Source organism: Tamandua tetradactyla, chromosome 22, assembly GCF_023851605.1.
Source record: "Tamandua tetradactyla isolate mTamTet1 chromosome 22, mTamTet1.pri, whole genome shotgun sequence".
In the NCBI taxonomy this organism is placed as follows: domain Eukaryota; kingdom Metazoa; phylum Chordata; class Mammalia; order Pilosa; family Myrmecophagidae; genus Tamandua; species Tamandua tetradactyla.
The window spans coordinates 22,009,329-22,033,193 of record NC_135348.1 but is presented as its reverse complement, the minus strand read 5'-3'; the positions used below and the strand labels follow the sequence as shown (position 1 = coordinate 22,033,193).

Genomic DNA, 23,865 nt, shown 5'->3' with positions numbered 1-23,865 from the left:
ATCAAGACAATACCTGAACTCTGAAGACAAGCTGCTGGCTATCCAGGACTCCTCCGTCAGATAGCAAAGTCCATGGCGATGCTGCTGGTACTTCTCTCGTGGCTTTGTTGCTTCCAGTTTCTGACTTCTCCGTTTGTGATTTTCTTAGCTTTTCTGGCTTTCCTCCCTCAGCTTCTCTCTTTTTTCTGTATCTTCTCTCTGCCCTTTAATCTCTTATAAAGGACTGCAGTAAGAGGATTAAGACCCATCCTGAATGAGGTGGGTTGCATCTCAACTCAAGAGCCTGATCTTTTACATACAACTTCAAATGATCATGCCTGGTTTGGACCAATGATTATCAGTTTTTTTTCTTCAATTTGCAGCCAAAAGCATTCTTGATCAAAACATGACTGAAAAATCACCTGTCCTGTGAAGACCTCCCTTATCTGCCTTCCATTCCTTCAGGTTGTTAATGAGTCATGTATATTCTTATGGTATTTTATTTCACTTATTCCAAAAAGCTAGAACTGCCTTTTCTCTTCTCTACTAGACTTTAAGCTTATAAAGGGCAAGATCCATATCTTAGTGACCCTAAATATTTAGCGCCAATCCAGGACCATATTCAAGACTCGGAAAATGATTATTGAATAAAGGAAAGACATAGTCTCACCTCTGTGACAGACACTGACAGTTGCCTTCCCAACAGCCAAGTCTTGTGGCTTCAATTGTCTCTCCACCCTGTTCTATCCTTTGTGTGGCCCCTCTCCCTCCTTTCCTTCATTCCCCAAGTACCTCTACCACAGGGCTGGTGGGTACAGTCACTTTCAGTGACAGCCTGAGTATAATGGATGAAGAGTTTAGCGCATCTGTGAAGAGGAGCCAACATAAAAACAGTTCAATATTAAGTATCCCCACCTGAAATCTCAGACACTTGTACCATGAGGAATCTCACACTGGTGGTCTTTCTCTTTGGACCCTGGGCCTGCTGCTTTCTCCCTCTTTCTCTCTCTCTTCAGAGATCTCCTCTTCTCCCCCTTCTCTCCCATTCCAGAGCCTGCTTCCTCTATTTTCCCACCTCATTGCATAAATATGTTAGCCAATTTAACTCTCAAATGCTTTTCCAAACTAGGCCCCGGATTTACTCTGGGGGAATAGCAGTGATGTCTTGCTAAACATAGGCCATCTATCCCATGTGATACTTGGCAGAAGCTTTGAAATTCATTTTTTTTCTTCCGCTTCTGCAGGATCAATTCCTTAGACAGGGTTTACTTCACCTTCTAATCTGTGATGTGGGTACAGAATGGAGGCAGGGTGCTATGGATGAAAAAAAGTGAGATGATCTATCTTAGAAAAGAGAAAGCTAAGGAACAATTTAATAGTCTTCAAATAAAAATTTTATTAGTATCCTGAGAGAGAAGAGTGGTGGCTCCGGTGATCTCAAATTTATGAAGAACTTTCAAATGCTTGTGTTGGTATACTTGACTTGGCTAATTTTATAATGACTTTGCATTTGCCTTCTTTTTGAGGTGATACTGGCTGCATCAGAAAAGGAGATGATGTTATGGTAATGTGTAGGATAACAGGTGAACTTGACCAGGGATATTTTTGAATACCACCAAAGAGATAATGAAGAGTTAACTGTCCATAAAGAGATATTGTATAAGCATTCATCAGCCCCAGGAAAAGCAGAAGCAAGATAAGAGTGGAGAAGAGGAGAGGAACGAAAAGCAGAGGGGATGAGTTAGCTGTTCTATTTCTTTATGCTTGTGAGGCTAAAATTTTCCATAGCTTCTGGGTTTTCCTGACCCTTTAAAAAGGAGGACCACATCACAAGTCTCTCCACTCCAGCTTGTGACTATCTTAGTTCACTCTGCTGAAACCATGGATCCAGAAGCAAGTAATGCAGTCTAGATATACACCGCCTTCCACTGAGTGGAAGCTTCCACTGAGTTTCCGAGAACTGAACAGAGACCAAGTTATCATGTGCTGGATCTTTTCCCTTATCACCTCCCGAAAGATGTTTCCCTGAAGATGCTATAGAATAAACATGCAAGAAGAGGAATAAGGAAAGGAAGACCATTCTGCTGCCCTACAAGAAGAACAGTAGCATAAAACCCAGTTTGCAGGAGCATTCGGAACAACTATTTCCCAGCACAACATGCTTCCCATCCTCATCCCAGTGTGTTTACACCAGGGGAGGGAGAAGCAGGCTGAATAGGAAACGAAGTGACCGGAACATGGGCCTACCCACATTCTACTCATCCAAGGCAACAGGTTTTCTAGATTCTAGAAGAATTAAAGAAGCAAAATGAAAGCTACCTTGGGTGGAGGGAGGCAAGATGGTGGGTAGAGACGAGGCGTTGGAAAGAACCACGTGATTCACTGTGATGGGGCCTATTGTCAAAGTCCTAGCATTAGTTAGAGAGGGGGTTTCTAGGTGCTTATCATGTTATAAAGTAATTCGTGAACAAAATAAGCAAAAACAGGTTATACATGAACCAATGATGTGGGGGGAGGTGTTACGAATCAAGAATTATAACCGATCTGATATTGAGTTCTAGAGAGTCAAAGGGAAAAAAGATAGAGGCCTGTTCTTTCAATGGCACCATTGAGTTCATGACCCCAATGTGAAAACTTCAAAGTATTGAAAGTAATTTAAGAGAGGGAGGACGCTCCACTGCTTGTGGCACTCGATCCTCCCAATGAATCTGTGGATATGCAGATAACTGTAACCTAACTCAAGCCACTCAGAGTCCATGGATTTGGTATTATGCCCATTTCATAGATAAGGGAACAAAGCTCAGTGAGATTAAATGATGTATTCCAAGTTAGGTCTGTAACCTGGGTTTGATTCCCAAAACCTGAGTTCTCCCTCTCCTTTCCCACATAGCAGATCAGTGGACCAGTGGGGAGTGAGTGCTGGCTAGGCAGGAGAGTTAACACTCTCCCAGGGGTCTCAATTTTGTGCCAGATTTGTGGGCAGTGTTCCTACTTTTACAATGATCCTTTAATAGACTGAAGCTCAATGATCATTATTTTAAAAATCCTGCCTCCATGCTGTGGACCAACTCAACCTACCCAGTTTTTCAGAGAGTACTGTATTAAGTAAAAAAATACCTTCTTATGGACCAAGTTTTATAAGCTCCTATTATAAAAATAATATTAAAACTGTGCCATATCATTATCTATTAACCAAGACATCAAAAATAAGACAAATAAATAGAAAACAAAAGCCCCACAGTAGACATAAGGCACTCTAAGGACTTGCAAGAAGAAAGCACCATAACAGAAAGTACACAACAGAAAAGGCCATTTGACCTCTGCATACAGGCCTCCCAACTGTGTCCATTAAAACAGCCAGTCTTGAGTCATTAGTGGGTTTTGAAATCAATTTAGTGGGTCTCAGCCAGCATTAAACAAGCAAGCAAACAAGAATAGAGTAGAAAATAGAATTCATGTATACAGTAAGAATAAGTATTTCTTTCTAAAGCTTTGTTTCAGTGGTGGAGGTATGTGTGGGTATTTGCATGTTTTGTACTTGTGCACATGTGTATACTGGGCTATTATGTAAAATTTACTTCTTGTGGTGGATAGTGGTCAGAAAAGTTTGAAGGGCCTACTACACAATCTCTCAGAGCATTCATGAACTCCTCTAAGCTGCTGATGAAAAGGTAGCTTAAAATACATCCAACCTGTGCACCCATGGGGCGCTCAAGCATCTCACATACAGGATTTAAATCCATGACCTATGTTGTAGAAGGTTAGAATTAGATATTGAGGCAAATAATGAATGCAAGCCACTTTAAAGCAGATGGCACCTGGGTATAATTTGGAAGATGAATGATCAGCTAGAGAGCTGCACTGGACATAGCCATTTGGGCTAAGTAATTGCAATATTTAGGGTGGAGAATTGCAAAAATGTTGTTGCCTAACTACTACCTTGCTGCCTAAAGATACATTGGGAAAAAACTTCTTTTGCTGTGGACGGAAACTACTTTTAAGAGTAACTTGAGATGTTTAATTAGCTATCTCCAAAATACAAATAAGTGGCTGGTGGAAAAATAACAACAGTAATAACTTCCACATGCATTGTATCCTAATTATCAGGCACACTATTAGGGAATCTGCTTGCATCCTCCCAACAGCCTTACAAGGTTGGTCTTGGAGAAGTTTTGAAGATAAAAGAACAGTGGCTGTTGGTGGTTCTGAGGTGTTAATGGAAAGTCAACCTGGTGATTCATGCATCAGGCTCACAGGATGCCATTAACCTGAGGACTTTGCCATGATTTTTAGCTCCATGGGCTTAGAGGCCCACTTTGGTCAGTGTGGTGGTTTGAAGCTGTGTGTACTCCAGAAAAGCATTTTCTTAAATCCATTCCTGTGGTGCAGACCCAAAAGTAAGACCTTTGGATGAAGCTACTTCAGTTAAGCTGTGACCTACCTCATTCAGATGGGTCTTAAACCTCTTACTGGAGTCCTTTGTAAAAGGGATGAATACTGTAAAAGAGAGAGAAAGCTACAGAAGCAAGAAGCTGAAAGCAATGAAATCCAGAAAAGAAGGGAGAGGAAAGCAGATGCCACCACATGCTTTCCCATGTGGCAGAGGAGCCAAAGATCACCGGCAGCCAGTCTTTGGGAAGAAAGCATCACCTTGGTGATGCCTCGTTTTGGACATTTTTCTCAGCCTTAAAATGGTAAGCTAACAAATTCCCACTGTTAAACCAAACCATTTTATGGTACCTGCTTTCAGCAGCCTAGCAAACTAAAACAGTCAGCAAACTGAGAGTCAGTCTCCCAGACACAGGTCATGTCATCCAAGCTCACAGGGGAGCTGGGGACCCCACCAGAATGCCCACCAATTAACTTATGATGAGAATAACTGTGGCCCAGGCTGCATCACTGGTGCCAGTAGGAGGAGCTCATTGGAACCCAAAACCTAACTTAAAGTTTGCTTGATGAATGTGAAATTAGAAAAGAAGATGGGAATTGACTGTCAGGAGTTGAAGGAATGGCCTGCATCTATTGGAGGTGATGGTTGCCAAGTATTAGTCTGTGTCCTCAGTTGCCCAGTGCTCTGAGTTAGAGACCTCAGCTTGGGCAAGCAGCCAAAGTGCTGCACACCTCCAATTCCTCACCAAAACTGAAGATAGGGCAGGGCCAACCTGATTTACCCACCTAAAGGAAGTCTAAGAGTTTGGAACAGAAAGAAGGCAAAAGGCAGCTTACTGAAAGCTTGAGGCTCAGGTATTCCCAATGCTGGGTAGACTGACCAAAGAAACCAAGACAGCATGCCATGTCTGAGCAGCAACCTCCATCCCATGATTCCATCTCCTAGTACAGGAGGCCTGGGGGTTGATAGACTCTCCTAGGTCAGATGAGCCCCTCTTCCTTCTTTGGGGAGAAGAAAAATAAAAGGGTGGAGGGAGACTTTGCTTGTGCCCTATGAAAATCAAGGAGGGTGGGTTTATCTATGAGGCTGAGATAAGAATACAGGAAAGGGAATACTATTCATCTTCATAAAAGTAAAGATACTGCCCATGGCTTGCAATATTGGAAACCTTGGCCTTAAGCCTTTTCTCCCTGAGCTGTTCTTGATGAGTCCTGTCAGCTTGGCCTGAAACCCCATGAAGGCAAGGATAGGGTGGATTTAGTCATATTCTTGGCACAGTGCTTAGTAGAATCGCAAAATCTATATAGATTAGAGGCAGGCCACTGTGGCTCAGCAGGCAGAGTTCTCACCTGCCATGCCGGAGACCCGGGTTCAATTCCTGGTGCCTGCCCATACAAAAATATATATATATATATATAGATTGCATGAATTTGCTTCTCTGCTGTCTCCTTTTCCTTCTCTCATAGTACCCAATCATTATTTCAAATTAGCTGTGTTAATATCTTCAATCAGATTACTATATTCAACATGATGGCTATGCATATCTTTGCTCCATACAATATATACTGATTTGGTTGCTTAACTCTGAGAAGACAATCTCATTTTCCCTTTTCCCAATACCGAGTTCTTCAGGGGGACAGTTCCCATTCTACAGTCATTTAAAGGGTGCTGAAAATAGATGGTAATTAATATTTTAAAATTTCACCTTATGTGTGAGACGAAAGCAAAAAATATTTACTTGGTACAAAATTTATATTTTAACTAGTGCATTTCCTAGTATAACTTATGTAGCTAGCTTGATTGAACACCATAAGTACTTGGAATCTCAGGTAGGACATGAGATTTTGTTGGTTTGTCCAGAGTGATGCCCTGATGAATCCCAGAGTGATTTGATCAGTGAGTGGAAAAGTATTTGCAAAGTCCCCTTCGGGGAATGGGGAGAATGGGGAGAAATTCAGCTTCCCCAAGTTGAATTCTTGATATTCTCACAAGCAGTGTGGACAACCAAAGCTCTAGGCTGAGCCCCCAGTCTTGGGGTTTGTTCATATGAAACTTAACCCCACAAAGGATAAGTCAAGTCTACTTAAAATTTAGGCCTAAGAGTCACCCCCAAGAGAGCCTCTTTTGTTGCTCAGATTTGGCCTCTCTCTCCAGCCTACACAACAAGCAAACTCACCACCCTCCCACTGTCTACGTGGGACATGACTCCCAGGGGTGTGGACCTTCCTGGCTACGTGGGACACAAATCCTGGAATGAGCTGAGACTCAGCATCAAGGGATTGAGAAAACCTTCTCAACCAAAAGAGGGAAGAGTGAAATGAGACAAAGTGTCAATGGCTGAGAGATTCCAAACAGAGTCAAGAGGTTATCCTGGAGGTTATTCTTACGCATTGAGTAGATATCACCTTGTTAGTCAAGATGTAATGGAGAGGCTGGAGGGAACTGCCTGAAAATGTAGAGCTGTGTTCCAGTAGCCATGTTTCTTGATATGACTGAATAATGATATAGCTTTCACACTGTGACTGTGTGATTGTGAAAACCTTGTGTGTGTCTGATGCCCCTTTTATCTACCTTGTCAACAGACGAGTAGAATATATGGAATAAAAATAAATAATAGGGGGAACAAATGTCAAAATAAGTTTAGTTTGAAATGCTAGTGATAAATGAAAGTGAGGGGTAAGGGATATGGTATGTATAATCGTTTTTTTTCTCTATTATTATTTTATTTCTTTTTCTGCTGTCTTTTTATTTCTTTTTCTGAATTGATGCAAATGTTCTAAGAAATGATAAATATGCAACTATGTGATGATATTGAGAATTACTGATTATATATGTAGAACGGAATGATATGTTAATGCTTTTGTTTGCTTGTTCTTAATTTTTTTTAAATTAATAAATAAGTAAATTAAAAAAAAAAAGTAGATCCAAAGTTAAGATCCAAATATACAGGGGAAAAAAGTTCCTGGATGTACTGTTTGCACAACTCCTGTTAAACATGAGTTTTTAACAGAACTCATCAGAGAAAATCTATGTCTTCCAAAATTCTACATTTATTTGTATCTTCCACTGCTATTATCTTGTCCAAGAGAGGAAATTGTTTCCAATTTACACAGGGTAAAAGGCACTTTCTGAAAATTTTCCCTTAGGGTTGTGACTGTAATTTTACCACTGGGGTCATACTTATATTTGGGAGGCTCCTTAACCAAAATAAGCAAGCAGTACTTCTCCCTACGACAACTTTCATATTGCAGTGAAAAGTAGCCCTGGTGGAGTCACTGCAGACAGCCTGGGGAAATCTTGTGAATTTAGATGCTGCTGCTTGAAAACAGAGATGCACGGTTCGACCTGCTCTAAACTCTCAATCATTAGATCCAGTCACCAAGGAGGCTAGCAGGAGGGAAAAGGCTGATGTCCCTTTTCCTTTCTTCCATCCATTTCTTATTCTTTCACCTCTTCCATTGCCCTCTCACAACCAACCCAGGCTTTCCCGTTGCTTCTCTCTTCTCTTTTCATGTTCTCAGCCAAACCACAGGACAACTTTCAAAGACTTTCCTTTCCTTCCTCACTCCATCTACACCATCTCCTCTAGTCCTCAAAATGCACCCTCCAAGAGGTGTGAGGGTAGTTCAGTGGTAGAATTCTCCCCTGCCATGTGGAAACCCGGGTTTGATTCCAGGCCCATGCACTTTCCAAACAAACAAAAGAAACCAAAAAAAAAACAAAAAATTCAACAAATGGTGCTGCAATAATGGGATACTCACATGGAAAAAGAATGAACTGTAACCCTGCCAGACAGTGTACAAAAAAAAAAGAATACACCCTCCAGTTGGGGAGGCAGGACAACTTCAGGAGTTAAGAATGCAGGCTATGAAGACAAGCTTACTGGAACTGAATTCCAGCTGTCACTTCCCAGTTGTGAGAATTATTTCACCTCTCAGGTCCTCTGTTTCCACCTCTGTAACATGTGAATAATACTAATGGTTCTCACCCCATAGCATTGTTACGAAAATCGAAAAGTTAACACACATAAAGTACGTAGACAGGTTGTTTAACGTATATGAGTGTCTGCTGGGGGAAAAATGACAGGGCACAGGTGGGGAAGAATGAATGGGATTCTGCACTCCGTTCATTTGATTGGGGGTGGAGTTTGGTTACTTCTGTGTTTCTTCTAGAATATCCACAAGAAAACCCTGGATCTGTTCCAGAAGGATTTGCTCAGTCACAGGTTTCCTTCTGTAAAACAAAAAACCTGATCTGTTTTGTGAAGAAATAGCTCTGGCCAGTTTTTGCACAGTAGTTGCGTTAATGATGTGAAAGCTGACCACTGCCCTGCATCTTATAATTCAAGGTCCAAAGTGTAGGGAGAAGAAGGCTGGGGGACCATGGGGAAGAGAAGAGAAAACCTCACTAACCCACCAGGAAACCTCCCTTTCCTCCCGTATTTACTCTTTAATTACAGAACAGAATTTATGTCCACATTTGGATAATTGCATGTTTGTATAGCTTGTCTCCCCTAGGTCGTAAGCTACTGTCTCTTCCCTGTTACATACCCTCAGCTCTCAGAATGCCGCTGTACTTACCTACGAGTGTGCAAGTATAACTTGCTGACAAACTGGTGTTGTTTATGCACACCAATGTAGATAAACCATATGTTAGACTAGCTTTAAGAAAATACATAAAAGAAAAGAACCAAAGAGGATGAGAGTGGTTTGCATTTTTCTCATCAGGTTTTCTGCAGAAAGATCTGAGAAGCGTTCTTAAGCACATTTTTACTCCTATTTGCACAAGGAAGGAATTCACACACCCACACATCTAAGTAGGCAACAGATAAATGTATGTCTATACCTAATGTGTGAATTAAACTATTAAGTTGATTAGCACGCAAGGAGAAAAATCATGTTTAGTCATAATTACCAAAGAAAATTGTAAAGGTCATTTGGGACTCCACACTTAGAAGTGCAAAAGCTAAGGTTTAGTTTCTTTTCTATTTAGAATATACACAAGATATTTACATTTTCTCTGTGGCCTTGCTTTCTTTGGAGCAGGTGAGCCAGAGTCTAGATAGGAAGGTGGTGCATAAAATGGGGTAAAAAAAAGAAGTTTCCCTCTCTTGTGCATCAGAGTTATGAAAGCTAAATGCTTTTAAGATGCAATTTCACAGTATGTGTGTATACATTTGTGTACATGTGTGTAGCATATTATAAGACAAACACATTAATTTCTATTAGTTCATTTATCTCTGACAACAAACATGTAAAGCAAGGTTTCCATTACAGACCAGGAAACCAGGACAAAAAGTGGAAGCGATTCGCTCACAGCAGGTTAGATGGTAGAGCCTTGGGTTAGAAATAGGAAAACAAGCTTACAGTCTGATGTTTCTCCACTAACACTGCCATCCCCAAAGCTGAACACGAATCATTATAATGAAGGAAGCTTTTAAACTATGGGTCTATCACGGCCCCTTTTACCCTGTCATGTGATCCTAGGGCCGGAACAGGACTTTATAAAACCATTCTATTTACAGAGAAGGAAAATGAAGTGCAGGGACCCTAAATAACTTGACTCAGGTCATACCTGGAAAACAGCAAGCAAGTCTGGTGCTAAACGCCAAGCCTTTTCTCCACCCCACCCCTTTCTGCGTCAACCAGGGACCCAGATTGAAGAAGACAACAAGAAAAATCCATCGCTGATAAATTTTGTGAGTATAATGCTGAGAAAAAATATTGACAGCTCCATAGGATAATGAACAAAGAGCATTTGGAAAGTAAGAAAAATGTCTTTTTAAAGAAAATTCGATATACCTTGTCAATTAAGAACTGCAAATTTAAAAAATCAGTTTGGCTTATTTGTCAAAGATTGCTTTTAAAACTAATACTTGTTTTGAAGGGTAAGAGCTTGCCATATGATAGAGACTCTCATACCTGGTAGTGGTAAATCTATTGCAACTTTTCAAGACAGCAACTTAATATGGTGATTCTAGAACTTTAAAAATGCCTTTTGATCCAGTAATCTGGATTCTAGGAGAATTTTCCAAAGATAATCAGGTATGTGGCCAAAGGGCATTACTTGCAACATTATTTATGATAATGAAAAATTCATGATCATGTGTATTTCCAAGTAGAAAAAGGGTTAAAGAATCAAGTAAATTCATTTGACGTGATGTTATGCAGCTGTTAAAATAGTAATTTTGAATACTATTGGATAACTTAGGGAAAGTTTACTTTATATTAAGTGGAAAGGACAATCCAAAACAAGTATATAACCCAATTCCTGTTTTAGTCTTAAAAGTGTATTGGGGAGGGCAGTGTGATGGTGGCTCAGTGGCAGAATTCTCGCCTGCTGTGCTAGAGACCGTGGTTTGGTTCCCAGTGCCTGTTCATTCAAAAGAAAAAAAACTGCACTGGGGAAAAGAGCTGGAAGAACATCAATTAAAGGCTAACACTTCTGGATGTTGAACCTTGGAACATACCTTGCACAGAGTAAGGTATGTGATTTGTGTATTTGTTGCATGAATAAGTAAATGAATGAATGGATTTGTTCATTCATTCATGAATGGATTATGGACAATTTAGATTTTCTTCTCTATAATTTTTTAAATTTGCAAATTTTATGCAATGTGAATATTACTATCATAGAAAAATGCATCATTACAGAAAACTTGTAGCATGTTGACCTTGAGAGAGCAAGACAAGGAAACTAGTTTTGGTCCATATTCTTCACTGTTACTGTTTTCCAAAATGTCAGAATACTGGGACTCAAAGTTGGCTCAGTTCCTTTTTCCAAGGGTGGATGGATGGATGGATCCCTTAAATGATGAATTTACTCTCCATTCCTACTCAGTGATCCTGGTTGATAGACTATCTTGATTCATCAAGACCCTTGCTGAAGACCAACCTCCAAATTAAAATCATTCTAAAAGTCCTTTCTAATTTCACAGATGGATGTTTATTTTTATTTGCTTTTAGACATGCCCATTGCATCATTCCTATATGAACAGAGACACGTGTTTTCCAACAGACAGATTGTGGTTAAAGCTGTGTCTGTACAACACTGTCTCCGTAGAAACTAACCGGCCTGCATGGGGATTGACTTTGAGCTCAGGCTCATTGGCAACACACATTAACCAAGTGATTTTATGTTTGTTACGGGTGGGAACTCTCAGCATAGGGCTATGGATGGCTCAGCTCAACCATTTCTTATTTCTGAGAAACAATTCCAAGCTTATAGCATATAGCTGGAAGGCAACTGGGTCATATTCAGAGAAGGGTAGCTCCATTTTCTTCCATGTTATCATTTATTTAGAACATAAAAAATAAGCTGTTATGTGTCATTATCAAGTATTGGCAAATTGATGTGGAGACTATAAAGGTAGAACACATTTCTTTAACAAGACTTATCTCCCATTTATTTTTCATAATTTTTCTTTTACTAAGTAATAAATTGGCCCCACCCCCATATCACTATCAAATTGTCACTGATTTTCTTGCAAAGGCAAAGGGAAAAATGTTAATTTTTATTGGATATGGGGTTACTGATTTTGGAAATTATCCAGGAGCCAAGGGGAACCTATGTTATGTGTCTAAGCACAGAAATTATTGTTAAATAATTTAGACACTTAAAAAAAGAGAATCAGATACATGGTTGAACCAAATGCAAGGCTGGAGTTAAATAAGAGACCCTGCTGATAGTACAGGAGACAAGAGTCCACCTAATTCCTACCCCCAAGAAACTTAGAGTCCGTTAGAATTTATTGTATATTTTATAAGTGATTGAGCAATTAGGATTATTTACAACAGTGGGGTTATCTACCATTGCAGGATATTTGAAAATCAAAAGCTATATATGAATCAGCTAAAAGTAGTATTGCATTTGATTTCCATGAGCATACATGTGAGTCAAGCTAAAAGCAACCTGGAACACTGATCGTGCCTTACCCAAGTCACTGCTTGAACATGGACACACTTGGAATGATTCTGGCATGTCCAAGCCATCAGTAGCTGCTAAAAGTCTTACTGTTAGTTTCAGATCAGAAATGAGTAGACTTTAGAGTAAGCAATGACATGTAAATTTAAGGACAAAGAAAAAATCGTATCTTAAGCAGAGTACCCCCTCTGGGCAAGGCACAATGCTGAGTGTTTCACCTCAATGACTGGCCAAGTCATGACATTTCTCACTGTCACATCAGTCTTAGAGGCCACCTAGACACATACTTCTTTTTCTCTGGTCTTCCCAATCAATTTTTTGTTGAGAATTTCCTAGGTGCTAAGTACTGGAAGATATAGAATTAAGTAGACAGTGACTCAAATCTTAATCTTGCCCTCAACAAACTTCCCTCGAAACAACAGAGATGACCACACATCTACTCAAGTAAATCAAGAAGAAAGTGTTAAATGTAATTAGAAGTTCCAGTTATCATTACACTGCTATGGGCGTTTGGAGGATGGAGAGATTACATTTTAATTGGGTTAAAGCATTAAATCTATCTAGGAGGATTACCAAATTAACAGGGATTAGGTTTTTCTATGGGTCAAGTCACTGAACCCACCATCATCTTCGGTGTGGTTTCTTAACAATTTTGATTGTATAGGCCAATAATAAATAAAATTTTGAGTAGTAATTCCCAAGTATGTACATTTAGTTTCTGTTCTGTACATGTATATAAATAATGTATTAGCATATTATCATAATGTACACAAAATAAATATGTTGAATGGATGAGCTGATTTTGGAATAATACCGAAATTTTAATTCATGACGCCATTTTTTTTCTTAAAATTACCAGTGTGGCTGAATGTGCTTCATTGTTTTTGAAATTGCAGCTTAATATGTTGTGCTACAGGAATTCAAAAGCCTGCTTTTAAATTCAATTTATTTTGCTGCTGGTCTTAATGGCTGTCATAGTTGAAAAAGACATTTCACTGACACAACATAAACTTGATACATACACCAAAAGTAAAATTTACTGTTAATATATCCAAATTTCTGTTAGTCTCCTTGATATTTTCTGTTTGATGGAGCAACTGCTTGTTATGTCTGATTAGATGGTCACTTTTTATAGGGCAAAGCCGTTGAAGAAAACTTGGTCAAGGCATAGATGTGTCAGCTCGGCCATTATCAGGTTCAGTTTTTGCTTGCCTTAGTAGGCTCTTCAGTGAGAAAGAGATTTCTTTCTTTTTTTGTAATCTTTTTACTAATATTTGTATATACACTTGTATATTTTGTGAGGGTTTGTTTACATAAAATTAGATAACATGATCTATAAATCCACTTAAGTTGGCATGAATAAATGGCCATATATTGCAACACCCAAAAGAGCAGGAAGGAATGGGGGCAGTGGGGGTGGGGGGCATAGGCAACGTCTCCAAGCTGCAAAAGACCTGCTCTTGTCTCAGAAATATCCTCTACTGTAAACGAGGCCTGGCCATCTGGTATCTCTACCTAGTGATGACACCACTGTCAACCCATATATTGACTATTTATAATGGATATTTTCCCTCGCACTCCAATGATCACATGAAGTATTTCATAAGGATATGCTCACACTCTACTTTGAAGACCTTCCAAAGAGAGTATAGGCTCTCCCCTCCCACAAGACAGATGGTCTGAGGAGCTGCCACACCTAGGGAGCCCGGAAGTGTCACTCTTTCCCTGGCAAAGAAAATGCCAGGTCTCTATCAGACCAAATACCCATTATGTTGCAGCTCTGCTACATTCTTTTTACTCTGGGGGCCTTTTTGACAAAATAGTCAGATTAATGCATCCTAACTTCTAAACCTCTATAAGTCCTCTTAAAACTCTTGCAGGTTCATTAGATTGACGGGTTAGAATCCCCCCTCCCATATATCAGTATTGCCACCCAGTGCATGAGGCTCCTATTTGTTCATCTTCAGCATTGGGATCTTGGTAAACAGTTTTAATATGAAATACCAAATATCTGTGTTTGTAGAGATGTCAAAACCAGATGGTCCATATTGGTTTTTCCTTACTTTTCAAAATGAAACGCTGCCTTTTAGGATTTCACATACTCCATGTTCAGGAAAAAAAGTCAGGGACTTCCTAGGGCACAAAGGTGGTACCTGTTCTTTTTTTTTTTTTTCCATGGGCAGGCACCGGAAATCGAACCCAGGTCCTCTAGGCATGGCAGGCAAGCATTCTTGCCTGCTGAGCCACCATGGCCCACCTTACATTCTCTTTCAAAAGCCAAAAAAGCCTCTGTCTTTTACTATCTAATGTTTACCAGCCCCTGGACTCCATCTGCGTCCTTCAACGCGTGACTCCGTCAGATAGCATCTCACATTTAAACATTTCTAATGACTTGAACGTATTTGACACCAAAATTCTCCATTCAGCTCTGAGTTCAGTCAAATTATTTGTCTTGGCATCTTACAAATGGGTACAATGTCTAGATTCATAGTTTTAAACTTTTTTTGGGTTACCAATGCCTTTGAGAATCTATCAAACATCTAATAAAAAAAAGTGCTCAAGCACATAAGGTATGCATACACCTGGGAGATGGGGGCAGGTGGTTTACATCCCTTCTGAAGTTCGTCTTACTAGGTAACATTTTTTTAACCAAATTCACTGAATTGATGCCCTGTAAACCAATTTACAGCAGAGTTTATTGTCTTTAGATTTTTAGTTCTTATTGCTTTCTTTTTTTTAATGTGTTAGCTTTGAACAATTATAAAATGTTTATGCTAAGTCTATTTATATTGCTTTGAACAGTTAAGAACTGCTCATTAAGGCATAAAGTTTGTCTTTAAAGACATAATTACAAAAGGTTCTGTTTTATAATTTGGTTATCACTGAAGCTTGTATACAGGCTGCTACTTGTTCACCCAAAATAAATGTTCCTCTTCTTCCTTACTAAAAGAAACTTTATTTTGTTGGGGGTGGCAATGAGTCAAGCTGAAAAATCTACATTTCTTAGCTTCCAGACAGAGGTGGCTATGTGGCTAAATTCTATCCAATATCAATTTAAGGAATGCTCCTTAAAAGGGAATGAGCTCTTTTGCCTCCCCCTAACTTACAGATTCCTTATTCTTCTTGACCAGAATGCAGATGCCATGGCTGGAGCGCCTGTGGCCATCTTGCAGCCATGAGGCAGCCCTGAGAATGGAAGCCATGTTCTGCAGATTGTAGAACTGATAGTCAGAAAGAGGCTGAGAAACTGATAACTTTGAAGCCTCTAACTAGCCCTGGGCTTTCTTCTGGACCTCTGGTCTTCAAGTTACATGAGAGAAAAATAAATTCTGATCTTGGTCAATTAATTAATTAATAACTAACTATTAACTAATAAATGTGTATTTATGTACCCACATACACACAGTCACACACGTACACACACATGTTCCAAGTAGCTTAATACACTTCTTAATTAATAAAAGCCTCCTATATATTTTTTTAATCTATGAAAGTTAGGTAGTCAACTGATAATTTCAACAAATTCAGCAAATCTTTTGAAAATTTTATTAATCAATCTACTTCTAAAGTATCACGTGTGTGTATGTGTGTTTGGCACACAAACACTACATTGTTGTAAAAATTCCCAATTCGGAAGTATTAATATCTCTCTCCCACTTGCTGTCACCAAACTTAATTCCAAAGAGTAACCATTTGCATCAGTTTCCTATTGCTACTGTAACATATAACAACCTTAGTGGCAGAAAACATCACAAATTCATTATTTTACCATTCTGAAGGTCAGAAGTCTGAAATGAGTCTCACGGTGGGGGCGGGGGGGCTAAAATCAAAGTATTATTGGCTGGGCTGTGTTATTTTCTCGAGGCTCAGGGGGAGAATCTGCTTCCCTGCCCTTTCCAGATTCTAAAGATTGGCTGCATTCTTTGGCTTCCTTCCATCTTCAAAGCCAGAAATGGCGAGTCAGGTCTGTCTCATGCTTAGCACTCTGGCCCTGACTCTTCTGCCTTCCTCTTTCACTTACAAGGACCCTTGTGCTTACTTTGGGTTTACTCAATAATTCAGGATAATCTCCCATTTCCAGGCCCTTAAGGCAATCACATTGTCAGAGCCCTTTCTGCCATGTAAGGGAATGAATGTATTCCCGGCTTCCTGTGATGAGGAAGTGGATATGTTTTAGGGGCCAATATCCTGCCACTAGTAACAAAAATGTGGTGAGTATCCATGATGACCTCTTAGTTGCATATTTAGATATATTTGTATTTATCAAATATTTTATCAAAAATGAGATTTCATTCTTTTTTTGTTTTGTTTTCTGTAGAGAAATGAAAAGAAGGAGTAAAAGATGTTAGGAATCCTTCGTAAAGTGAAGCAAAGTGAAAAATTAAAGTGGGAAGTTCAAGAGAGATATTTTTGCATATTGCAGATGAATGTGAAATTACAGGAAGCAATTAATATCTAATTGCATTTGGCTCAGTGCTTTTGAAAACACTGTAAGCCCTCTGTAGTGGGCATTTTGGGGTCATACTGCTGCTTTAGCATCCATTCCCATTACCCACAGCATCTGATTTCTCTTGGAGTTACACTTCCTAAGGGGACCAAAATAGGTGCTGTGTCCACCTCCCAGCCAAGGGCAGTGACAAGAGCCAAACTGAGCCAATCCTATGCTCCCTCTTTAGAATTTAACTTTGAACAAGGTGACAACTAAACCAAAAATGGCTGAAGTCCATGCATTCTCACAGTGGCTCTGCAAAGATTAAAAACAAGAACAATACTCAGTGAAACATAATAAAATCCCTAAAAATCACATTGATGCAACTCTCCAGAATTTTCTCTAAAGGTAACTTTGAGACTTGTTAGTGTAATAGATAAGAGCTATTTGCCAAGATCTCCCATTTGTATCACTGGGGTAAAAAGGTCAGGGTACTCCCAGGAATTGCTGAGGGACTCAGGAGAACTTTCGCAGCCCTTCAGCTTTGGTAAGCTATTCTTTCTGGGGTAGGGCGAGCTGCTCACTACCACACCCCAGCGGCGGCGCCCAACTCCCTCTGCAATCCGGGCTGACAGCAGAGCCTGGTGGGACCACTCGGGAGCTGAGCAGGCTGAGGGAGGGGGAAAAAGGCCGACAGGACAGACAATCCCTGTGTATTTCCTAGAAAACAATTACAGCAAAGTCAAAAAAGGAACGCAGTAGAATCCTTTGCCTCATTAAGCAGTTGATTCTATAACTGTTTGGTAAAAACAACAACAAAAGCAAATGCAGTCCATTAGTCAGAGCTCTTTGGTTGTAAATACCAGAAACCCAGTTTGAATTAGTTTGAGTATAAAATAGGAATAATGGGAAAGATGCTAGAGGAGCTCACAGAATAGAGGGAGAGGGGAACAGCCAGTCCCCAGAAAGCAGAGGAGAGCAGGCAGGAGAACCAAGCACCTGACACTCCGTACCACTTCTGTCTACAACCTGGTTTCCTTCCTTCAGACCAGCTCTCTCTGTGATGTAGGATTACAGGGCTGGTTCAGGTTTACATGTTGCCTGCAACCCGGTCCTTGCAGGAAAGGAAAGGGTTCTCACTGCATTTCTAGCTCCACTGTGAAAGCTGGAGAAGGCCTCTGACTGCTTTAGTTCCCAATGCCTCTTAGAGCAATCACTGGAAACAGTGTGTAATGCATTTTGATTGCCCTAGGTCCTGTCTCTATGAATGGAATGGAGAGGTCAAAGTTCTATAATTAGAAATTCACACTGGAACCAGGTGGTTGAAATGGAGAAAAAACTGTTCCTTCAAGAAAGTGGGAGAGTTACTATCCAAAGAAGGAATAAGCAGTACCAGGTAGATAAAAATGATAGAGGCTCAACAAAGATTGCATCTGGGGACAAATATGCCAAATGAGTAAATTTGGGTATTCAGTAGGCCTACGGGAAGAGAGAATCTGGATTTCATTTGGGTTCAGAAACTAACATTCCATCAAAAGTGAATGCAAATAAAGCCGGATTTATTCAACAAATATTTATATTGTTTAAAATGAGCAAAGCTTGTTTTTTCCTGATTTTTGCTACTCTAGCTTTATCAGGACACAGCAATATCAATTCTGGAGGGTTTCCTATTATGCACAGGTGATATTTTAAAGAAAGAACTTCTATCTACTTATCCCCAAGGTGGATTTCTTTATAAGCTTTCTTCAAAAGGGAATACTGCATGTGTCACCAAGGTTAAAATATAGGAGTCTATGGAGCTACACTTAGACAATGTTTAAAATACAAATGTTTGTGTGCATGTGTTGATTCTCCAAAAAAGGAAAGATAAAAGGGGGCTGAGGAACCGGGATAGCTCAATGAGTTTTAAAAGAAAAAAGTATACCTATTAAATTTGACTTATGATGTTTCTTTCTCCAGCATCCCGAAAATGTTGATTTCATTAATAATAGTTGTTGGCCAATGACAGAAATTTCAAAATAATCCCTGCCTAGTTGACAGCCCTGCCAGCTATTTCTATAGTTATTAAAATATTCCTTTTCTTATGCTGCATCATATATATATATATATAGTATGGTGCTCTTTTTTCCCAAGTTAAATTTTCTCATTCTTTATAATCTAGAAAAAAGTAGCTGTTTTTTTTTACTTCTTTACATTTTTACTATCACTCAAAATATGTATTACTTAAGTCTGTAAATTGAAATTGCATTTTTTTCTCCATATAATTATTAGCAATTAGAATAGTCCTTGGTAGGCCAAGGAGAAGCTGGTAGAGAAAGCTAGCAGATGTCGCCATGTGCCTTCTAAGCTGAGAGAAACCCCAAACGTCACTGGCCCTTTGTTTGAAGTTAAGTTGTCTCCCTTTGGGTGCTGTAGTTTGGACATTTTCATGGCCTTAGAATTGTAAACTTGCAACTTAATAAATTCTCTTTCTAAAAGCCATTTCACTTCTGGTATGTTGCATTCCATAAACTTGAACAAGCTAAAACAGAGGCTACGTAATTGCTTTAAGAGGAAATGTAGCATATGTAAGGCCCCGTGGATATCATAGTTAGGTACACATTGCTTCATTTCCTTTACTGCAAAACGAGTACCTTGGTCCAACATGATAGACACAGAATCCTATATTAGTAAGTCAGGCACCATGCAAGCCCATTGGATAGTGACTCTGCAGAGACAGTTTACGAAAGAAAGGTGTATTAGTCTGCCATGGCTGCTATGACAAATTCCACACACAATGGGTTGGCTTAAAAAACAAGCATTTATTGTCTCATGTTTCTTGTTGTTATTGTTTGCTTTTTTTTTTTTTTTTTTTGTCTGTCTTATGATTCTAAAGACTAGAAATACAAAATAAAGATGTGGGTAAATCCATGCTTTCTCCCAGAGTTAGTAGCATTCTGGCCATCCTGCAACACATGGCAATCTCTCTCTCCTTCCCGGGGTTTTCTGACTTCTGGCTTCTTCCTGTAGCTTTCTTTGTCTGCATCTGAATTTCCTTCCTTTCTAAGGCCTCTAGTCATTTGGGTTAAGGTCCACCCTAATTCAATGTGGTCTCATATAAAAAGGATCTTAGAAGATCCTATTAACAAATGAGTCCACACCTTAGCTAACAACAACCTCTTCTAAGGTGCTATTTACAGATGGGTTTACACCCACAGAAATGTAGATTAAACTTGAATGTATCTTTTGTAGGGCACATGATTCAAATCCCCAACAAAAGGTAAACCTATATCTGGACTAAGCAATGAAATATTACTACTCTCTTTTGGGAGGAAGGGGTCAATTGTAATCAACTTACCACCAAGTGGCTGGATGTTCTCCTCAAAGGGATGATATCATATTAAGGGCTTGGTGTGGGTCTTTGCTGATGACAAGGTAGACACTTGTCATTGGCGATAACCACATCAGCATTAGTGAGCAGCAGCCTATGCTGTTGGACTTGGCATGGCTTCTATCTCTGCAACCACAGCTACTCTGTTCATTGCACTCATTCGCATAGGTCAACCATTTGCATATTCCCAGTCCCCCTTGTCTCTGATTTCTCAATCCTTTTCTTTTTAAGATCCTGAAATGAGGAAGCCATACAATACTCCCCAACAGTCCAAGTTTATCTTTACCGTCATAAAAAAAAATCACTTTTCTACCATAAAAAGTTGATAGCCACATGCACTGCTTCAAGCTCAGCCCACTAGAATGATTTATATTTCCCACTGTCTTTTAGGGATACCTCTGTGTGAGGCTATAGTATAGTAATACTTGATTTTCAGTCTACACCAATGTATGGAGATGACCCACCTATGAACCAGGACTGAAAATATTTTTCTTCTCCAGTAGCTGATTATGAGGAAACCCCCACAAAGTCACAGGAGTGCTTTAAGAATGAGGTATAAGTACAACAGTGGCTGATAACCTGTGGCTCTGGACCATTGTTTATATAACTTACTTGTGCCCTCTGTAGCTGCCTAGGTCTAATCCTGAATGTACCATTTACTTTTATGATAGATTGCTACAGGGCTTACCTGCCCTTAGGACTTGGCAGATCTGACAATTTCCAGTTCATAAGAGGCAGCTCCAAATGTATATCCTGTTGGTGTTCCATTATCAGGTGGTCACTGCCTACTAGCGCTCAGAAGTACACCAGAAGCTGCTTTCCAATTAGTAAATAGTTCTTTGCTACCAAAGGCATGATCTTACTCCAGGACCCTAGGTCTATGCTGAGACTCTTTTATTGTGGCTTGCCAAAGCATGCTTTCCTTTTTTTAAAAAAACAGAATTGCCCTCTAGCACCACTGCATCTGTTGGGAAATTTACACCATACCTTGGATCTTCCATTTTTCCCTCACTTACTCTGGGTCTCCTCAAAACCAATAATTTTCTTATCAGTATGCCAGAGAAGTAGTCTTAAGAGGTTATTATTTGCCTCAAAAATTCAAAGCAGCTCATCACATGCTATGCCTCTTTCTTAGTAGTAGTACATGCAATGCATCATTTTAGATCAAATATTTCAACATGCACCTAGACCTTTGGGCCCCTAAAATAGTCACTGATGTGACAGGCTTCAGAAACTTCAAAGGATTTGTTTCTCGTCCTCTGGCATGAAGTATCTAACTAAAGTAACCTGTATGGCAACCTCAAGGAAGTTGGACTTCTTACACGGTAGCTGAGGCTTACAAGGTCAAATATTCTCCAACAAGGCAGAAGCTACACCACCTTTTATGACTCAGCCTTGAAAATCACCCTGCATCACTTCTGCTGTACACTATTGGTTGAAACAATTAAAGTCTGACCTAGGTTCACTTTCTTGCTAGGGAGTGGTAAGGTTGCATTGTAGAAGAATGATTGGGATGAAGGATTTTGATACAGCTTATTTAGAAAATACAATCTGCCACCTCTCCTATAGAAGGAACTCTACTTACTTGCAAAGGCTATGCTAAGACCCATCCCTGGTTTTTGAAATTGAGACAATGAGGGCAGATGGGGGCAGACCTCGAGGTGGACAAGCAAAATATTGTGAGGTGTCAGCCTCAGGTGAGGGCTTTGCATGGTCCCTAGACAATGGAAAGATATTCTCTTCAACTAGGAGCATGAAGGATATTTCTGCCAGCCAAGATGGTTCAGGGAAATCCAGGGGTGTAAGGTTCTCTAGTTCTCTAGTCTCATCCCTACGAGGGCTCTGATATTTCCATGAGACCATGCCTTCCATCTACCTTGTAATTCCACCACCCTTGCAATTAAACCATGACCCTGATTTTTCAGACCAATCTGTCCTCTGGCTATAGGTAATTGTGTTCTTTTTAGATGCATATCATGTACTGAATTGGTAGTTGGATAACCTAAATGTGCCATTCTGTTTCCTCAAAACTTCTAGGGCAGTTAACAAAGACAAGGCAGCTCTTCAATTCTCATGATTACTACAACAAACTGCCATACCTTTAAGTATAGAACCATTGTATAGGCCCATGACCCCTTTCACCTTCACTCAATCCAATATGGCAAGGTGGAAGATTTGGTAATTGTGATGTTACAAGTTTCCAAAGGCTACCATCACCCTACTTAACATCACCAATGCAGTCTTTTGTTGCCTCTGTAGCAATGATTATACTTTCCAGGGTCACTTCAGTACCAACTGTTTTAGTCTGAGTTCCCTCAAAAGCAGACACTGATACAAAGACTTGGATGCAAGAGGTTTATTTTGGAGAGGATCCCAGGAAGCATAAATGAGAAAGTGTGTAAAGTGAGACAGGAAAAGGAGAAAAGCAAACTGATGTGTAAGTTACCACTGTGGGAAATGAGCTCAAATCCACTGGGAACTCTTAGGAACCCTATAACATGTGCCTCATAATGGGCCCATCAAGGTATGAGAAAGCTGGCATATTAAGCACTGATTCCCGTCTTTCATTGGATAAGGGGAGTTAAATTCCCAACACTTCCAGACTACATTTTGTGAGGACTGAGCAAACTTTTGTGGTACTGGAGAAAGTCTTCAGTCAGAAAAGTGGAAAGTTGTAGGTGCTTGAGGTAAAGAAGCTGGCAGCATACTTAGGAAATGTTCACTGAAGATACAGAGGAACTCAGAAGTGGGCCAAGGGATAGGGAATAGGGCATCAAGTGTCTGCTATAACTTTTAGTCAGTAATTCACATGAAAAAAAAAATGAGTCCCTGTTAAACGTGGCAGATTGAACTCATGATTTATTATCCCCCTCCATCCTGAAGCCTCTTTAAAATCAGTGAAAAGGAATAAAACCAATTTTAAAAACCTGGACAAATTAAGAGAACAGAAGAGGAGGCAATAGCAGACAAGAGCTAGCAAGAAAATTTCGCAAGACAGAAGACAGATGGATGAGTGTTAACAAAGTTAACAGAGCAGAGAAAGCTTGCTTTGTTGTGGAAAGCATAAAAAAAGCAAGTGAATTCCTACTATAAAACTCTGGAAAAGCTTAGAAATTGCAAGTAGTTGTTGCCACTGCAGGCAGGGGTTCAAGATGGGGTTGAAAACAAGAGACTATAGCTTGGACCCTCAGAGTCTCTCTCCATTCCTCTGTAGACAGGGGCCAGGAACTGCACCAACACAGCAGGCTACAGGAGATTTAAACTCTGGGGAACTTGAGCCAGAGAGTGTTTAGATTCAGTGATATTACATATGGTAGCTACAGAAGTAAAGAGGCAAAAGGTTGATTAAATAAAGTCCAAATATCATATTCTGAATAGTGAGACCTATATTGAATAATCAGTCCCATACTCTACTTCCTTCCTTCTCTTGGATGTCAGGGCACTGGCAGCTAGATTCATGCCTCCTAAACAGGAGATTGGAAGATTCCCCTCTGAAGAATCCAAGTGGTTGAAGAAAAGACCTATATACTGACATCTGGAGTCTCACAATGAAATGACCAGATTCTTGCCTGATTGCTATACAATGAACTGTAGCAATTGACAAGTACTGCAAATACACACAGAGCTTTCAATCAACTTTTTTAGTGACTTACTTTTAAGTATGAACAGGCTGTCAAGTATCACCAAGCCTGTGGAGAAAATCTCTTAACAAATAATTTAGAGATTAAAACAAACAAATGAGCAGAGGTAACTTGGAGGAAACAAAGAGTATGC

General features: G+C 39.8%; 1 long non-coding RNA gene across 1 annotated transcript in view; it reads right to left on the bottom strand.

The window, feature by feature from the left end:
* The window catches only part of LOC143666261 (uncharacterized), a 164,057-nt gene that overhangs the window by 19,786 nt on the left and 120,406 nt on the right, over positions 1-23,865 (bottom strand). The window lies entirely within an intron of this gene.